The 20773-nt window shown below is 36.2% G+C and overlaps 1 pseudogene; it reads right to left on the reverse strand.

Moving 5' to 3' along the window:
- Positions 1-13524: 13524 nt before the first annotated feature.
- On the reverse strand, positions 13525-15059 carry LOC122353914 (annotated as a pseudogene).
- Positions 15060-20773: the final 5714 nt, after the last annotated feature.

Here is a 20773-nt window from a genome sequence, read left to right on the forward strand (position 1 = left end):
ATAGGATGCTTTATTTCTACAAACGGTCAAATTTCTTGGTCATTTTTAATGTTTTGCGCGAACTTTAAGGTGGTTTGCATTGAGCTATTATTTTAATTAAACTTAATTTCCAGCATGCTTCACTATTAAATATCATTATTGTAATGCAAAAAGAATTGAGCGACTCCTACTAGAATTTATGTGGTTCTGCTTTAATTTAATTTCAATTAAAGAGCCGTTGTGACCAGACAGGATGTTTTTAATCCACTTGTATGTAATAACCGTCTAATTTATCAAACTGTTATCAAAATGATACCACAATACAAAACATATCAGCAGACTTTAATTACATTACAAAAATTTTAAAAAATAATTAATTTGGTCGATAGTTAATTATTTTGCTTAATAAATTAGATTTTGGGGTGAAATGTGACATTTTTGGTGAGCTTTGCTGTATTATAGTTTTTAAGAAGCAAAACCTGAAGACCGTTTCTCATTAAATTATTGCGGTGTAATTATTTATATTGATATATAATCACAAATTGTTGAAATGCAATTCAATTGAAAACGATAATTGTAATAATCCTTTTGATTTTATCGTGAAACGTAACCTAGCAGATTTAATTTGTTTGTGTGAGATTTGCCTTTTTGTCGTTTCTCAAAGAAACGAAACCCGCTTGAACCGAAGTTTGTCATCCAACGCGGGCCGGACGTCGCTCACGAGACGCAGTACTGCCGACCTGTGACTCTCACACACACACACACACACACACACACACACAACGTAGTTGAAGAAGGGCTTTTCCCACTCTGCTGCTGAATATCCTCAATACACTGCCAGTGACAGGTACTCGAGTGTAGCGCGTTCACAGAAGGTGGAAATAGACGACGGAGACCGACCATGTGAAAGAGACGCTAGGAAGTGATGAAGTGACAGGTTACATTTAGTCATTTTATAGTAGGATGTTTTTTTATTATAAACCAAATACTGTTATAATTAAAACGAGATGTGTCGGTCAATATACTAAATTAGACTCCGTCGCAAATTTAGTGAGCCTAAAAAATACTTTTTTTTTGTCCTGTTTGCAGAGGTTTTATGTCAACTATAGCACTTAATAGACGTTTTGTGTTCATATTTGCTTTCCTTTTACCGGAACATTCTGTTGATTTGCTTCAGGATGAATGTGTTTCCATAGAGTTAGATGTTTCCCGTCAATATGAAAGCACTAGCAGAGCTAAGGGTTTACAAAAGTGCAGTGATTGCTGTAAATGTCTGTAACTGTTTACATTCAGTGTGTTGCAGCAGATGTACTTTACTTTAGGACGCTCTTTTTTTTTTTTTTTTTTTTTTTTTTTTTTTTTTTCCCGGGTTGATTTGTGTAGACCTCAGATAGACTGTGAAGCGCGCGGTGCTATTTCTGGTCCAGGCCAGCTCGACTGCACTGATCTTGTGGTTTTAATGTACAATTTTGCTCTGGTGGAAGCGTTTAGAGATCATTTAGAAGGGCTAGGCTGCTTCTGGACTGTTGATTTCACTGGAATAATTACGTTTTTTTGTTAACCGTGATGTTGAAACATGTAATGGTGGTCAAATGTGGATATATATATATATATATATATATATATATATATATATATATATATATATATATATATATTCTGTTATCTACTGAGTTATAAAACCCTGGAATATGCAATTAATATTGTAATTTCATTTTTTCCTCCAATGCTTTTCATTTTCATTCACTTTTCATCTAAAGCTTTTTTTTTTTTTTTTTTTTTTTTACAGTTTATTGTGTTCATTTTGCAATTTAAAATTATTCAGACTCATTGCAACTAATACACATCTTCTGACTCCAATTAATACAGATCTGATGCTGCTTCTAAATCCGCCTTTGGCTGTCGTTTCATAAAGTCTCTTCTTTCTTCATTGCGCTGTGTACGATTGTCCCTCAGCTGTCAATATTTTGTTCTAAACTGTTTTGCTGTTTTATTGTAAAGCTATCGGTAACATATCATAGTAGGGTCATGAAAACTGGACAAAATATTATATTAAAATATACTATACTACAATAAAATATTTTCTGAAAGAAGGTTAAACAAACTCATTTTTAAAAATATATTTGTTTTAATTTTATATTAAGTAGGACATCATAATACATAGTGGGAGAATATGATTATGATTATCAGTGGGTGCTCTAGGTTGTGTTGTGCATGTGTTTATCTCCGTCTTGTACGTATCTTATATGTGTAAACGTATATAAAGCAGATCGTTTAAAGGACAGGAGAAATTTAATATGCGTTTTCGCTTGCATTTATACCAGGAACCGAAAAAGAATACTTTTTTTAAATTGCATCAATAAATTTAATATTAATAATGTTGAATGTAACATTTGAATTGTTATTAGGCTATCGGTTTCTTGAAGTATAATCGTATAAGATTAATTTAAAAAAATTAAATAATTAAGTAGGCAAAGGTACTGGGCCGTAATAAAGGTATTTTTTTGAACTGAAACATGCTGCATAAAATATATAAAAATATGCATTGGTTAAAAAAATGACTGTAATACATTTTAAATACATATATATGGAGGTGGGTCCGATTTTGCAGGAAATGTCAATGTTACGTCATTCGCAGACAAAACTCACTTTAAGGCAGTAAATAGTTTAAAAGTTTACATGCAAAGGACTGGAGCCAATAAAAAATACACCAACGTCAGATTGGGCTTTCAGAGATCGACTCCTTGATCCACAGGTAAAATAAATTAAAATAAAAATGCAGTGTTTATTTAGTAGGGCATACTCTCTTTAGCATCGTTTTATTTCATGCATCCTATCTGTATCCAGGGGTGCGCACGTACTCCTTAAACCACCATTTTATTTCACCCCGAAGCCCATCTGCCAATAACCAAAACTAGTTTTAGCCGTCAACCGCTAAATCATAAGTCATTTTCGCTTAGTAAAGTTTTGGCGCCAATTAAGTTTCTAGAGTGATCTGAGGCGCATTAAAGCGTGCGAATAACAACATATCAATTTAATAATTAAAGTCGAGCATTTTAAAGAGCCGTGTGATTAAATCGGTCATTGGATATTAGATTACAGTCTATAATTTCCGTTTGGTAACGAGTGAATATCAGTAGGAGTAGGCGGAGGTCACATTGCGGTCTGTGAAGGCAACTTCCAACCCACCGTTTTCTTCCATTCTCTCACGTTTTAATGGTTGAAAGGTCAAAGCCATTTTGAGCGAGTTATTTTAGCTAATGGATGTTTGGAAGCATTTCTGTAAACTAATTATAGCTTCATTCATGCTGTAACTACATGGTTAAGAAAGGCAAGAGTCTATTTGACAGTTGGCTTTGTTGGCTAACACAAATAGCCAGCGGAATAACAACAGATATTGACTGCATTCTTCTATTTTGACAAACTACGGGTTAAACGAAAGGGCTTTAAACTTTTTAAACACTCTGCCGTTTTCTACATGATGTGTGGAGATCTCATTTTTTACATTACTGCTTATTTGGTGGATCTAAATATTTTTACAATTCTGGACACGCTTTTACACAAACTGATTATCAAAGCATATAATATTTGCAAAATATTATACATTGCAGTTGTTTTCCATGGATATGTGAAGCAGTTCCCCATATAAGTTCAAACCGGTGTTCTATCATAGAGTATTGATTAATATTTTACAATCTTTTTTTCTTCAAAATCTCATTAAATGGGCCATTTTATGCCATTTCTCTTTGTATTTCTACGCCAAATAGTTTTCAGTGCATGAACATATTCCACTAAATATACATTTTGATCTATTGTGCATGTTTTGTATCCATATTTTAAAATACATGCCACTTGGTTTGATATTTATACGATGCAAAGTAATTCAGACTTTATGAGTGGTATAATTGTCCAAATATTTATAGGGACAGTGCATATTTTAATCGCGTACTCTTGAATTTAAACATTTTAAACCACAATGAAGCAAAAACATTCATTTTGCTGGGTTGCCAGACGTTTGCATCCCTCTCACGGGGACACGAAACAAGTGCACGAAACACTTTCTACAATCCAATCAATTCAATCCAACCAGTTTTTCGATTCAGTCCAAATAATCAGCCTCGCTCTGATGCGTGAAAAGACGGTCGTAATTCCCGTTTCACGTCGACTTTGAGGTAACGCGTTACATCTGTTCGTTTTGTTTAACTCCTTGATTACAATAAATTTTAAGCACTTAATGGGGAACCAAAACAAAAGATCGGTTCTGTTCTGTCATGAAGGCTAAGAAGCAGCGAGTGGAATAATAATTAAAATAATATGAGAAACACATTCTGGGTTCAGTGCAAAATTATTCGCATCTGTAGATCTTGCACCTTTTTTTTCTCCTGCACTGAGTAACAAATCAAAAGCAGTACTTGCATACATTAGTCTTAACGGTGTGATTCCTATCTATCTGAAGATTTTTATTTTCATTTATTGCAATCCTAAATAAATGCATTTTTTTTGTTTGCAGGTCCATGTCTGATTTCTAGCATGATAAAAGAGAAATCCAAAATGGCTTTGATATGTCAACAAAATAAATAATAAAGCCGACTTTGTCCGATGTTCTGATTTTTGTCCTGGAAATGCATGCAAATTAGTGCATGTTTAATTAGACTGCATCATTTGCATGTAAACAAGGGTGTAGGTTTTGCTTTGGTTCAATTGTTTAATCAAAATTATTGCTAGGACCAATTTAGTAGATCTCGGTAGGACGTATCATAGCATCCTTACTAAATTCTCCACCCTATATGCAGTCATTGGACTGGATGTGATATAACAAAGAAGTGACTGACATGTCAACTACTCGCAGAAAGTAAACAAAGAGGAATTATCCCAAACTGCGTTCATCTTTGTGCTTCCCCACTGGGGCGTTTCTGCAATTTTCCACAGCTCTTGAACTCCTCACTCATTCTGGACGGCATCAGTCGAGTTTATTTGCACAGTGAGGGTGTGATGTGTCAGCTTTGGTGGGCTGTGAGGTCTGCTATCAGCTTAGAACGGCCTTGCATGCGGCATTTCAGATGAAACGTGATGAACACTTTCCCAGAAACCCTTCAGAAGAAAGAAAAGCGTCTCCTGTTAGCAGCTTTAGGGCAATAAACAGCAGAGTTCTAAGTGAAGAAAAGCTAACTCTTCATAAATATACAATATATGGCAAAACCCCATGTCTATTTCGTGTGCTACTGACGTTAGCAGGGTTTCCGCGAGCCTTAAAACAGTATTCCTAACCCTCCCTCTTCCTCAAAACAAGGCCTTTAAAAGATCCTAAATCTGAGAGGAAAGTCGAGGTATACGTTGCTAAAATGTTTCCAAAGAGTTGTATCCTTGAATACATTTACTTGAGATGCATTTAAGATCTCGAAATATTATTTTATGTTCAAAGCTATTACAAATACTTGTCCATGGAAATAAAAATGGCGGGTAAGGTCGGTGTTAGGTGATTAGTGACAAGCGAGGAGAGAAAACTAAATGAATTAAGAGGCCCAAAATGTCGATATAAGGCAATATGAGGCTGGTTTACCTTTGCTAAATTAAGGTAACGCTGTCGCCTTTAAAAACTACATTTCCCGTCTTCCGAACTGACTACAGCTACCACCCGTTTTATCCCGTTTGGAGGAGTCCGGACAGTTTTTAACGTAACTCCGACTGGATTCGTCTGAAAGAAGAAAGTCTCTACACCTACGATGCTTCAATGGTGAGTAAAATATAGGGCAGTTTTTGTAAACGTAATAATTGGTTTCATCGTGTTTACTTCGCTTGTAGTCTTAAACGTCCTACAGAAACCCAATGCGCCGCCATTTTGTTCCCCGAAAGCGTGACTTCACAATTTTTAGCGCCTTATTTTTTCGTTCCTCCAGACGCAATAATATGGCCGAAGCCTCCGTGCCAGATTTTTGCTTCTGTCCAAATGTTTATGGGTACAGATGGTTTGTGTACACGGACATAATCATACTCGCTGAGTGTAATGAGTCCGTGTGCAGCATCTCTCAGCACTGATTGTGGGTCTCCTCGCCGTTCCCTTTCAAAACAAATGCGGTCAACCGCAGAAAATGTTCCCTGGATGAATCACCGACAGCGATGATGATAATTACCCTCTCCATTAGCATGCATGTGGTGCAACCGGTGGAATCCGTTCAATTTTCACAACGTTCTATTTATTCTTTTTGGATTCTTAGAACGTGCGCCGTTCTCTACTGAATCGTACAAATGGAGTGTATTCCGCTGTAATTTTAACGAATCTCTAATTTAAACAAATCCCCGTAATCCCGCCATTTTTCCTCAGCTCTTTTGTTTAACGAGACGTGGCTCTCGTTTGGTTAAAGTTCCGAAAAGCGGTTTGAAATCGTTCTGCACTCATCGAGCTATCATTTCATCCTTGATTCACATTTCTTTTTGGCCTCCTCATAAATCAGTTTTAGTTTTTAGAGTCTAATTGGGGGGAAAAAATTGTACAAGCTTTATCTAAACTTGTGATTTAATTGAAATTGTGATTTCTGTTAACGAGCGTCTTAATGTTAAAGACAGATTTGACTTGTTTTTCCACCATGGTTTAAATAATTCTTCTAAAGTTGGGTATCGCATCCAATCAAAATCCTCGATGTGCATTAAAATAGTGCGCCAAATAAAAGATAAGCAAAAATGGACTCTGGCGTCTTTATGCTACGCGTTAGATGCGTATCATATTCACGTAATACAGGCACGTATTAATATCACGAGAACGGGCTGGTTCAGAGACATCATGTTTGGAATACAGCTTGTTTAGAGTAATGGCTTTGTTTTCAATATCGATTTAGAGTAAGACAACCCTTGGAAAATATGTATTTCATATAAAATTTAAAAATGTTTTTTTTTTTTTGTGCATTATACTTAAGGATCTTCTAGACACTGTTACCATTTACGCTTTCTTCAGCAATAACCTGGCTTCTTTAAAAAGACACCAAACCTGAGTGCTCCAAAGCCATCGAAATTGGCAAAAGTTTGTTGGAAATTTCGTTTCAGGTCAACGTAACGTAATATTATAATAATTCAATAAATATGATACATATAACTAAAATAAAGTACATTCATTTCATAAAAAAGAAAAAAAGGTGACGTTATGAATTAATGCACAAAGCTGTGGACATGCTATTGAAAATTTTTTGAAAATTTGCTATTTGCTTGTAAAAGCACTCAAATATAGTCTAACCTCCAAGTATAGGTTATTTCCATCACCAGTTCTTTGACAGCAAATAAGGACTTTTGTCAAAGCAAAAGCATTGTAATGTAATATCTAACAGGACTTATAGGGACATGGCAATGGCGCCGAAACAAAATGAAAGGAAAACCTATGTTTTAATGTTTTTGCAAAAGTTTTGTAATTGAAACGGGGACGGAAAACTATACCGTAGCCTATTTCAGTGCTAAATGCAAAGTTACTCAAGGTAATGCAATACCTTTATGTAAAGGTTTATGTGAAAATGCCGCTTTTACAAAAGTTTATGAAGAAAACGCAGCTGCGAGAAGATGCTAAGTTTCTCAGTGTAACTTTTGCAAGAGAAAGTTTTTCGAGAAAATGCAAAGTAACGCAGCACAGTGTAATACTTGAATGCGTTTTTCCTCGTGTAGGCACATCGCACGTCCGGGCTACTTCTCCTCTCTGAAAGAGAAAGCGACACCATTCCAAGTAGCGTTACATAATTGTCACGCTGAAGTCCTCTTAAAACAAAATCAGACGTTCTGAGCTCATAAGAGCGCTTCTGAACCGAGACGTTCTCATGCACCGCGAAAGCGAGCACCAAGCCTTGATTTCAGGTAATGGAGACCGGCTCCTTCACCGGAAATCATGACTCACGACGTGTTTAGTCTGTCTGGCTTCACCCGAGTGACCCGCTCGGATGGCCAGCGAGATTCAGACGTTGTATAATGATAGAACAGAGTCAAGGCAAACAGAAAGGCCCGGCAGTGATGGATGATGTTTGTGTTGAGGAGATAACGTAACGCTCTCGCGGGTCAAAGTGGTTTACCGTCCGAATTGCAGCGATCGATTGCTCAGAGCAGAGCTGTATTTGCTTAGTGTGATCGCCAGGACGGTTCTCGTACACGATGGTGATGAAACAGGCCCACCTATCGTCGTGGCTTTCTCTGTCAGGGGACAGCAGAGGGCGCTCGGCACACGGCCCGGGACGCCACTGGATGCAGGCCACTTCGATTAGTTTGGAAAGCAAGCCTGGATTGTTTAATTTTCTATCATAGATTACGGGTTCCACCGCGTTAGACTCCTTAAGGGGAAGGAAGAAATCTAATCCTGCGGTTAGATAAGCGATATAAAAATAGAAAAGTCATAAATGTGTCTCGAAAAGGCTCTTACGGGCTTTGAAGGTAAAGGGCGAGTGCCTTTTGAGGAATCTGTGGGGAAATGGTACCGCTGTGCCTGAGCGAACTATGGAAGAAAACCGTTTTTAGTAGGCTAATTTATAAAAGAGATATATTTTCTCAGACGTAAACGTTCACTAACATTAGGAATCAATAAATTTACATTTAAATTAAAGCTAAATGTTTATGATTTATGATTCAATTATGATTTTAAAAGTGGTTCGCGTTACATCATTACATGCAAAACCATATTAAATCTACCAAAACATTTAATATCGACATTATATAACAATATAACATTAAGTTCAACATATAGTGTATATATGTATATGTGTGTGTGTATATGTATGTATATATATGTGTATATATGTATACATATGTGCATGTGTGTATGTATATATGTGTCTATATATAGACACACATATGTCTATATGTGTATGTATATGTGTGTCTATATATGTATATGTATGTGTGTGTATATATATATATATATATATATATATATATATATATATATATATATATATATATACATATGTATATGTGTGTGTGTGTGTGTGTGTGTGTGTATATATATATATATATATATAGCGTTAGACTCCTATCATATAGCTCCCTAAAAGGAAGAAACACATTAAGAGGGATGTTGTTGATCTAATAAAACACAAGATACAAATATACTAAGATTTGAACTCAAAAATGTGTACAAGTACGTTTTGGCAAAAGAAACGCTTCGGGAAAGTGTTTTGCTTAAGCTTACTTAAATTTATTTTGCAACGAAAGCAATAATGAATCTGTTTAAAAGTCACTTTTTATTAAGCTTTATGAATTGAGCGATTAATAGTAGTAACAATAATCAAATTTCTCAGATATTGATTTGTATGGTTTTTATCCAAAATGCTAACCAGTCGTTGATCGATTGGGGATATTCCAAATCACATTGCATTAAGATTTGTAAGATTTCACCAGGATCCCTGTTCTGTAAAACTTGTGTGAGATAAAGAAAGTGCTTTTACTAAACGAGGAAACACCTCAAGTTACAACCTAATTCCAAATGAAACGAGGATAAAAGCTGTTTAAAGATCAGCTTCCGTGAGGTTTATACGGTAAAACTTTGAGAGCTTCAGGAAGCCTTGCACTCAAAATCACAAATAAGCAAAAAATGCGCATTTTAAAGGGATAGTTCACCCAAAATTAAAATTCCGTCTTCATTAACTCATTCTCAAGTTGTTGCAAAGCTGTATCAGTTTCTTTCTTCTGCTGAACACCTTAAAGAACGGAAACGGTTGTTGGTCTCCATTGAGTACCGTAAAAAATTCTGTAGAAGTCGTTGAGGACCTAAACAGAAGAAAGAAAGAAAAAAACTTGAGGTTTGGGACAACCTGAAGGTAAGGAAATAAAACATCCCTTTAAAAATCAAGCTTGCGACCCAAAACCGCACTGAACACTTGCTAAAATGTTATTGGAGGCAGTTCGTTTGAAAAAAAGACGGCATTCTGTTAATTATGCACTTGCCAGTCACAAAAGGTAGAGTTTCCAGAATGACCCCGCAACTTTGTAATTAAAATTTTGCAATGTACTGTAAATGCATGTCATTTGTAAAATTGTAAATGCGTAGCGTTTTAACTAAAACAGCAGTTTCTCTCTCAGTCAGGACCGGGTCAAGTACTCGCAGAGCTGCTGACAGTAATGCATGTGTGTCAAGGCCATTCACTCGGGGGGGATTATGGGTAATATGTTGTCCTCAAGAGACGTTTCTCAACTTACAGTATCTTTTCATTTTTCCTGATACGGAACCTCGTATGAAACATGCACGATCCAGAGACCTTCCAGTTGAACGAAAATCAAACGAACGAAATCTTTTTTTTGACTAGTCAAGCTGCATTTGTCTGTAATGCTCGGGTTACTGTTGACGGATTTGGCATAAACGACACTAACCGATGTTCTTTTTTGCACATCTGTGCAATTAATAACGTTGATTCGACGAGTGAAACTCATTCATGTGTCAAAACATAGCTACACAGAATCCGCTCGATACGAACCAATCAAGTGATACGAACAGACGAAACAGGAAAATGTATGTAAAGCACTATCTTTACGCTGAATGTTTCATCAGCGGTTTTTAATCAAACAGTAATGCAATCAAAAGTGAAAGAGTGACCGTATAATAAATCACACAGGGTTGGGTTGGTTTTAAAGCTGATACAGTTTATTAAACATGTTATATATCGAATATAATACATATGAGATCTTTTTGGCACCCAAAAAAATAATAAATATGCTCTCGTTAAGTCAGTGATTCTACATCTAAATAAATAAACAGACCATAACTTACTCTTCAATAAATATACGTCATTTGTTATATAGATGCATTGCATCAATGTGTATTGCAGTCGGTCAACAGGGTCCAACAATGCTCAAACCGAAAGGTGTGTGTGTGTGTGTGTGTGTGTGTGTGTGGGTTAACAGGACATCCCACTGCAGCAGGTGGAAGAGACTGAGGCCATATGGACGGACAGATGAGCTCTTCAGAGACTGCAGTTACTCCAAAAAAAAGTAAAAGAACAAATACGATTAACCACAGAATGACAGATTTAGATATGGATTATACAGAACTGTTGTTATTAGACAGGAGTGTTGATGTTTTGTTAACTCGGCTTGATACTATGACATCATTTGGAATGATTTCGTTCTCCTAAAAAGATTTTTTTATTTTTTTATCAGATCAGACGCTTACGTTTTTGTTTGTAAAAATGCAGTCTGTTTTTAGGTGCATCAGTATAAAGATGGCGTAATAAACCGAAATGTCAGTAAAGGTACAGTTCACGCGAAAGTTAGAATTCTGTCATCGAGAAGAAGATATTTGAGAAATATGTATTTTCCAAAATCACCAAAATATCATCTTTTCTGTTCCACGAAAGTAAGTTTAGGCTGAGTAAATAACGACAGAGTTTTCAGTTTTGGGTGAACTGCCCATTGCATGAAAGCAATATCGTACTAATAATCTTGCATGAGGCTGCATAGACATTTTTTATTATTATAATTTTTTTGCATATGGTTTTTGATTATAAATGTGATATTCCGAGGTGAAATTAGATTCTATTTCACAATTGTTCTAGTTCAGCATGCTAAAAGATCCTTACGATATACGTGCACGTTACTATATTAGCGCATTGCGTGAATCTTCGATTTGGTTTTATATATATTTTTGCTCATACGCGGAAAAAATATATGCAAAATCGAATCGAAACTGTTGCACGAAGTCTGCACACCTTTGCAAGCACATGGTTTGTTGAGTTTTAAGGCCGGGTGTTTGTTAGGGCTTAAGTCTTCTCTTGTAATTACATCAGTGCTCTAATGAACTGATCAGACTTACACGTGGCTTAAAGGGACACTCGTCTGCTTCCTGAGCACTAGACGTCGATTTCAACTCCCATTTCCATTCATCGTATACCAAATTCTCTTTTCAGTTACTTCTGCATGCAATCATCACATTTGCAGTCGGTCGACATCATGTGTACGTGTCTTACAGCAGCCGTAATCCACTAAATACAGCGTTATATAATATTATTATAAAGTGTTATTTTTCTGTCAATGCGAACATGATTGACTGCGGAAATTCGAAACGAGGAGTTAGTTTCACCGGCGTCTGTGCTTGTTCAATGCTTAATTACCAGAGATTATTTTGGTGGAGTTTAGAGCTAAAATCAGGACACGGGTTTATTTAGAGACTTATTCGATGCTTATGCTACCTGGTTCTTCCCACTTTAGTTCTCTGTATTTTTGGCCAAGGCTTGACAGGGGCTAAAGTGGATTAGACTCTTGTGTTATAGGATTTACACAAATAAAGTGGATTTGGTCAGGTTAACTAAGGGAAGACCTCGGGCAAGGATAGCCTGACTCGGCGATTTCAGTACATTCGCAAGTATCTAGAGGAACGAAACCGTCCGATAGAGAGAGGAAACTGATTCTGGGGATTCTTAAAAGGGTGCGATCCGATTTTTCCTCTGAGGAACAGTGCAGATTGACTTGATGTTTGCTTTCCAGGCCGTTTGAACAAATTGATCCAGTTTCTCTCTCTATATAGGACCTGACTGGAAGATAAGGAGAATAAGAAAAAGTTGAGCGAACTTAAAAGTTTGAGTCAACCAGCCTCAACAGATTTGAGTTTTACCCGGAACTTTATGCAACAAAATTAAAGTTAATAAAACTCAAAAATAAGCTGAGGACCCCAAAGTCTGCTGGAGCTGGCTGATTCAACCTTTTACGGCGTCTCGCCGAAATCCTTTTACAAGGTGCTGATTTTCGTATGAATTCACACACAACGTGAAGTACGAAAATGCATGATACGTAGCAAAAGATATTAGCTCGGAGGTCTACCCATGAATGTAACCGTCACTTGGATGAGAGGAGATCGTATGAAAACATGGATGAGTATTAGCCACCAGTTTGACAGAATGCATAGTAGTTTTGCAATGAGATCGTTTTGGACGTTGTATTATTGTTTCATAAATGCGTCAAATTTTATAAATTGGTGCATAAAATTGAGCATTGCAATTTATCTGGTTCTGAAGGTTGTCGGATTTAACAGATTTCGCAGGATAACACGTTGTCACAAGGTACTTGTCCCTGTGTGAGTTTGTTCAGAAACCACCAGTTACCACGTACAACGTCCGCATTTTTATGATACCTAGCATTATAGCAGTTTATTAGTTTCCTTATTGATCTTTTTAAACGTAACCTTTATTCGAATGTCGCAACATTTAATAAATGTAAATCTCTTGATCAAATATTGGGTTTTCTTTTAAAGAGCCATGTTGACTGTAGCAAGGCTGAGGTAGATTTTCAGTAAAAAGATAATGTGTTTGAATTTGATTTGTGGGAATGTTTAGCTTTTGAAACGTCAGAGTTGAAACCTTTCAGAGCCGCTGGGATCATTTACAGGTCAGTTACACGACGAGGAAGTTTTGTTCGGCATTGGGCGTGCCTTTGTGTACTTGCTTTGTTTACCGAAGCCCTGAATGAATTTTCTAGAGGTTTTTCGACGTCGAAACTCTGAGCATCCACCCAACATTTCAAACTATTCGAAATTAGACCCACGAAGGCAATAGAAACAGGATACAGCAGCAGCATCTCATCAGCAACGACTAAACATGAGAATAATTATTTGCTTAATATATTTCCGGTTTCTCTTCATCGGGACTGGCAGAAGTGTCTGAGGAGAATCTGCCACTCGAGTATGTTTCGTGAAGGCAATGCAAGACGTGAGCTCTCGCCTCAGTGCTTTAAGCCCGGGAAGATTTTCTTCTCAGAATCGAGGGTCTGTATTTTTCAGAGATTAAAAGGTGTTATGCTTCCCGCTCGACGTCAGACGCATCCGCACGCTTTGGCCGAAAACTCTTGGATCGTGTGGTATTTGTTGAAGTTATCGAGGAAGGAGATGTCCTCTCGTGACGGTGGGCCGACAGCAGGGGCTGTGTCGCGCTTTGTCCTTCTGGTCCCTTGTTAGCAGCCTCGAGCGCTTCATGAACGCCAGCGTCAGGTCATAGTTTTTGCGGCTAGTGGTGCACTTTCCGCTGCAGTAATGGAAGACTATAGTCTCGTCGCTGACGTATCCCAACCCCAGCTGACTGACCGTCACCTCCACCTCCTGCAGAGAACAGGGTTTGGATCGCTTTTTTTGCACGTTTAGTTCTTTTGCTCTGCTGGGCATCTCTGCGGGCTTTCCTTTCCACCAGTGTCCCAATGACCTGCTTCAGCTCGCCCTCTGTGAAGCTCTGGAACATCTTCATGACTGAGGAAAAGGAGGGTTAATTATTTTTGGTGTTCGGCTTGCAGCTTTGGCATTATTTTAACGCTTTTTCAGTGGCGCTGGTTAAAGGGATAGTTCGCCCAAAAATGAAAATACTCATCATTTATGCTCATTTATACTCATCACGTCATCAACCTTTCAGTAGTTCCAACTCTGTATGGATTTCTTAGAAAGTTTGTAACCAGGCTGTTTTGGGTCACTTCCATAGTATTTTTTTCTCTGGTAACAAAGCTTCTTCAAAATATCTTCCTTTGAGTTTGGCATGAAATTCATATAAAGCTGGAACTACTAAGTATTTTCATTTTTTGAACCATAAGTATTTTTTCCGTTAGATTTTTCTACACTCCAGAAATGCACAAAAGTCAGGTGGCAAGTACCTATTTGAAAGCTACTTTGTTTCAGTTCTGGTTGGTGGCGAAAAGTACAAACTTTAAAACCGAAACTTCAGGGAATATTGGTTATCAGATTTAGAGTTAAATTCAGATGGAATTCTGTTCGTGTGAAGAGCCTGACGTCTGGGGGAGCGATGCATGCGAATGCAGTCTGATGTAAACAATGATAGGCTACTCTATAAGGAACTGCTGTCACAACACAAGAGATCATAAGGTCCCTTCATGATCTTACATTCTGATACCAGAGAGTTTCCTCCGTCCGCTGATCTGACTCTCCGATGCCGTCCACCTGCCGCAGCGGTAGACGAAGAGTTGCTTGGCGTGAATGAAGAAGATGTGGAGGTGAAAGTGATGAGGATGAAGCTCTGCGGTGGGGAGGAGGGGCGGGGCTCGGGAAGAGGAAGTGGTTTTAAGGACGAGCAGGGGAAGTGCAGCACCACAGAGAATCAGGCCGATGGCAGCAAACTTCCATAACTTCATCTTAGAATGAGGAGAAGCATTGGGCCCTGAAAAACAACCAGACATCTATTACTCAAAACCAAACACAAACGCTGGTTTTAATCCCAGCGGTCACAATAGTGACCATTAAGAAAGCTGCAAAAACCTCACTGACTGATGTTTTAGTGCACCTCCTGCAAATATGGAAAACATAAAGGGTCTCAATTAAATATGTGAAGTTTCACATGACTAGATTTCCTGTTTGCACCCTGAGAAGAAGATAACTGCATCAAAGCTCCAAAACGAAGGGCTAGTAAAGTATGTTACCGTAAAGATATGACAAAGATTTTTGGTACACATTATCTTTAGGGTCTCTAGTATCGTTATTATATGCATTTGCATATATTTATTTTTGTTGAATGTGGTGCTAGGGTGAGCAAACATCTTGATAGTCACCATTTTTGCAATATACATTAAATGCAGTTGCTAGTAAAAATGGCAATAAAATGCTGCAATGCCTAAATTAAAATTTTAAATGTTGCAAAAATTGCACGATAATGATGTTGTAATACTCGTAGCATTGATTTAAAAATTAGTAATTACAAAAATCGTGTGCATTTTTTATCTCAACGTTCCTATCAATGTTGCATGCATTTTTAAAATGCAAAATAGTAACCCTAGAATGTGATCGACCAGTTTAAAATAGCTGATGTAAGATATGCAGCAATTTTTATGATTGCAGGAATATGCAATTTCATTACTCGATTTCATATCCCACGGTCACGCCAAGAAACGCAGTTTTTCATACACTTTTCCAAAAAGAATTGCATCGTTTGGATATTTTCATGTCCGGGGAAAAACGAGAGATTCAGGCACATTTGAATAAGTAAAGCCAGAAACACTAGATATCATTTTGACAGAATATACGCTATAACTCAGTGGCTGTCGGTGGAGAAACATGCTTTTAATTACAAGAACTAGCAGTCGTTATAGTATTAATAAACAACCTGCTTAACCCTTTATTTTGATTCTTCCTCAGAAGACGTAACGCAAACCCTGCAGCCTGCTAATGCTTGCTCTAACGAAAGTTAGCTAACATGTATTAGTTAACAAAGTTACTTGTTAGTAGAATGTCTCGAATAGCCTACGATACCATGATAAAACCAGGCCTATTATAAACTAAATGCTTGACATCCGCCAGGCGGAGAATGAGCTGGCTAATTAAAAATGGCCTTCGCATTTGAGGTCTGAAACTTACGTCATCAAATATTGGGAATACTTATTTATTGAATGACGTAACCTCTGGAGGAATTTGGGTGAGCTTTGGCAGTTATTGCTATGAGTTTGTTGTTGTTGCATAAATATATATTTATATTGTTTATATTGTATTTATATTGCATTGAAGCGTATTGGCAAGTTACAAATTATTGGCAACATGTTTAAGCAAACCCATTAACGTGAAAATCGACACATGCCGTGGTGTTTCTAATTGATGGTCTCTAACTAAATGAACGAATTAGATGACCTGGTTAACAGCTGTTTAAAGAAGCTAACGCCTGTTATAGCACCCCTCGTGGCAGTTCTAAAAATATGTATTTTATTGATTTGTGCTGCTCAAAGCTTCTTATTTCTCATGTTTGGGTAGAGCGGTAGTTTTTCATCCTTTTAGCTAGAGTTTTTGGCAAAAAAAATAGTCATGAGCGGCTGAGAAACCGCTTTCATTTTGTCAGTTTTGGTTTGATGACCACAGAAAGGACAAAGTTTAAACCTGAAGCTGATTTTGAAGAGAATTTGAGATATTCTGGTTGTTAGATGGATGAGTTTAGCATGCAGTCCACGTAAATGACGCTGCCTGTGATTATTCAGCCATCACGTGTGGGTTAGTTTGATTGACCCGACTCTGTACCAGCACAAAGATCAAGATTTACTAAAGATATGCAAAGAAACGCAAAACTGAAGCAGCGTTGACACGTTTAGGAAAGTAGTGACACTTCATTCACTTACTTGGGTGGGTTTTGTTCCTCATATAAAATGAATTCTATATAAAGTTAATTCCACTCTGTGATTTGCAGTTTAAATAAATTACATAAGTAATATTTTATTGAATCTCCCTAATTGCTTTTTCATCATTTTTTAATGCTCCTTTCTTTTACAGCTCAGCTATGTCTGGAAGGTTTTTGTCTTTCACGCATAAAATATTTTATTATTTACATATGTTTATATTATTTTATTATTACTTACTTGCATATAATGAAGCGATTCCCAAACTAATACATTTAATTGAAGCAGCCCATTAATTTTAATATAATTTTAAAATATACGTATATAGTATTTACGTATATATTTAAACCATTTATATTTATACATATTATAAATACAATATTTAATGTTTTTTGGGTTTTATTTTGATTGACGTTTTTTTATTATTTATTAAAATTTTACATTTTAATGATTCAGTTTATTATTTGTTTTTTTTACACTATTAGGTCAAAAGTAATCAAAAATAGTCAAATGTGTAAAGCGGTGGATTGAATTAGTAACTACGATTTTGCCACGTCATTTAGAAACCTCACTGCTTACATATTTTTCAAATAAGCACACTTTTTCATCATTTTTTTTTAGCTGCGCCGATGTTTGACACAACTGTTATTCAACAAATGGTCAGCAGCCCAACAATTACAGAATCGCGGCTCTAACAAACGCCAAAGCAAATTAAAGCATCTTTGATCGTGCATTCAGAGCGTTTGAGCCACGTCCGAGCGGCCTCGAGCAAACAAGAGTTGTTGTTCCAGAGATTTCATTCACAGATGTTTGCACAAGTGGTTTGGCCATCCGCAGCTTTTCTGCTCCTCTGTTGATCTCATTCCGGTCACACAGGTGTGGACTGACCAGAACGTACAAAAACTGCCACGTGCTCCCAGAGCGCTCTTGTTTAGCGTTTTATTTTTCAATCTATCAGATGGGGATAAAACGGGACGTCCCGAGCCAGAAAGGTCGCGTTTTGGCAGCTTCGCAGTACACACATGAGAAGTATATTAGCAGGTTTTCTTCAGTGATTTCCCTGCATCCAAAATGTATTTTCCCTTTTTGCTCTCCTAAACATGGATCAAATCTGCCAGGTTCGTTTATATCTGACTGAGTGGTTTTTAGGATCATAGCCTTACATTTAGAGGACTAGAGGTGTATTACTCTGTAAAGAAAGTACGCTCTCAGAAATAAAGGTACGCTCGTACACAGTGGTACACTTTTTTACTTTTAGGTATTAATATATACTTTAAAGTACCAATATAGACCCTTCTGGTACAAAAGTGTACCTTTTAGAACATAAATAAAGAGTCTGTTTAAGTTACATTCAACTGCTGTAAAAGTACTTGTTTTATAATTCTTAAAAGAGACTAAATAATGTAAGAAATTATTTAAAGAAATTTATATGATATGCAAATATATAATATATATATATATATGTATATACATTTTATTATATATATATATATATATATATATATATATATATATATATATATATATATATATATATACATTTTATTATTATTATTTTACATTTTTATAATTATTATTTATAAAGATGTATTATAGTTATAGCAATTTATATGACATGCAAATATATTAGAATTATATATTCTTTATTTATTTTTATTTATTTTACTTTTTATAATTTTTAATATATTAGAATATATATTCTTTTTATATATTTTTATTATTTATTTTACTTTTTTTATAATTTTTTATATATTTTTCTTAATTATGGTATGTTGTATGTGAATGAAAAACAACTGACTGCAGCTGTCATGGTTATTATAAGACATGATATTATTGTATTTTCTATGTTTACTTTAAATATTAGCCAGCTTCCATTAACACACAAAGAGATTCAGTTAACATATGATTGGATTATTACTCTCCTTTTTTGTTATAAATGTGTGAAACCGTAAATACACTATTGTGTGTTGTGCTTGTCACAAAACCGGACACAGAACATGCTTCCAAGAGTCTGTGCCAATGGGTGCGCCTTTAAAACACTAAACTTTTTATTGATTCAATCACGTATGATTCTGTAAGAAAAGCTGCGAAGGGGAACCAAACAATTCAGCAGCCGAAATCAGGAAATGCCTAGGCCGTTCTCCCAGAGACTAAGAACTAAACCAGACCACACTCACTCAAACGCTTCAGCAGACGTTATTAGAGTGCACTGGCAATACTACACGCTGCTTCTGGTCCTGGAGAACATGGAAAGAGGAAGATGCATGGACCGACGCACGAAAGGGATTCATTCTCCAAAATATCGTATTGCAGTAACTGCAGAACATAGATAAAGAGTCTGTTTGAATTACAGTCAACTGTTATACATGTACTTCTTTTATAATTCTACAAAGAGACTAAATAATGTAATCATTTACGAATGAGTTTTAAAAAAGGTCCGTTTTGCTACCTTAAAGGTACATATAAGTACTTGAAGTGTGCATATTTGAACCTAATAGGTACAAAAGTGTTCTACCGCCCCAATGACAGCTTTTGTACCTTTTTTTCTGAGAGTGCATAATACGAAAGTCTGCGAATGTTTGGCTAAACGCATTCTTCGTAACGCCTTTCATGTTCAACAGCAGAAAGGAACTCATACGGGTTTGGAGCAACTTTTGAATTTTGGGTGCGCTGTCCCTTTAAAATACCAGAACTCTAGCTTCGTGGATCCAGGTCCAAAGCACTTTCGGTATATGAACGAATTAGTTTCGATCTGTGGAACTGGATTTCCAGAAATACAGTAAGCGGCCTCTCTTTTCGGTCTCATTGGTCAGAATACGTTGCAGCAGAAGTCAGCAAACGATAATAACCGATAATATGCCATAATAACATATACTCTAACTGCTCCTTCCATATAAATATAGTAGTCTACAGTGATTATAATGAACTTAATTTGAAAACAACAGAATTTAATAGGAGGTCTCCATAAAAAAAAAAAATACAGGCTGCTAGTTAGTGTGTGTGTGAATGTGAAATTCAAATGTGAGTAATGATGATTCATAACCTCGGTTCATTTCTGTCTGGAATGCAATTTCAGTCCCATCATTCATGTCAGTACGTTTTTAATGTTTTTGAAAAAGTCTATTATGCTCACCAATGCTGTGGTTATTAGATTGTAAAAACGCTAATATTGTGAAATGTTATTGTAATTTAAAATTTAGAATTTTTTTTTAAAATTTAGAAATTTTAAATTTAAAGTTACTGTTTTCTATTCGAACATGTGTTTTAAATGTAATTTATTGCTGTGATCATTTCAATCACGTTATCCTCAAGACATCGCTCTAATATGTTGATTTGCTGCTTAATAAACATAATAATAATAATATTTTTATTGTTAATTATTGTTAACAATGCTTAATATTATTATCAAGCATCCAAATATTTTTCTTACTCAAATTATGATCGCACAAATATAATTTGTAATGAAACTTTTTTTTTATTATTATTATTATGAAAGCAGAATACCAAAATAAATTCTGGCACTAGTCTACAGTGGTTCACAAGACAGACTATTCTTTCAGTCCCGTGTAAACAAACCATAACTAATAACCCTCAAATGAAAAATGTAGAAAAGCTGCCTTATTGTTTTATTCTCAGGCCAGGATACACCCACACAAATCACACTATTAAGCACACTGTCTCCTTATTAGGAAACGGACAATTGTTCTGAGAGCCCTTTTGGAGGCACGCTGTTCTAAATGCGTGTTCTTTACAAGGGAAG

This window comes from Puntigrus tetrazona, chromosome 11 (genome assembly GCF_018831695.1).
Source record: "Puntigrus tetrazona isolate hp1 chromosome 11, ASM1883169v1, whole genome shotgun sequence".
Lineage (NCBI taxonomy): Eukaryota > Metazoa > Chordata > Actinopteri > Cypriniformes > Cyprinidae > Puntigrus > Puntigrus tetrazona.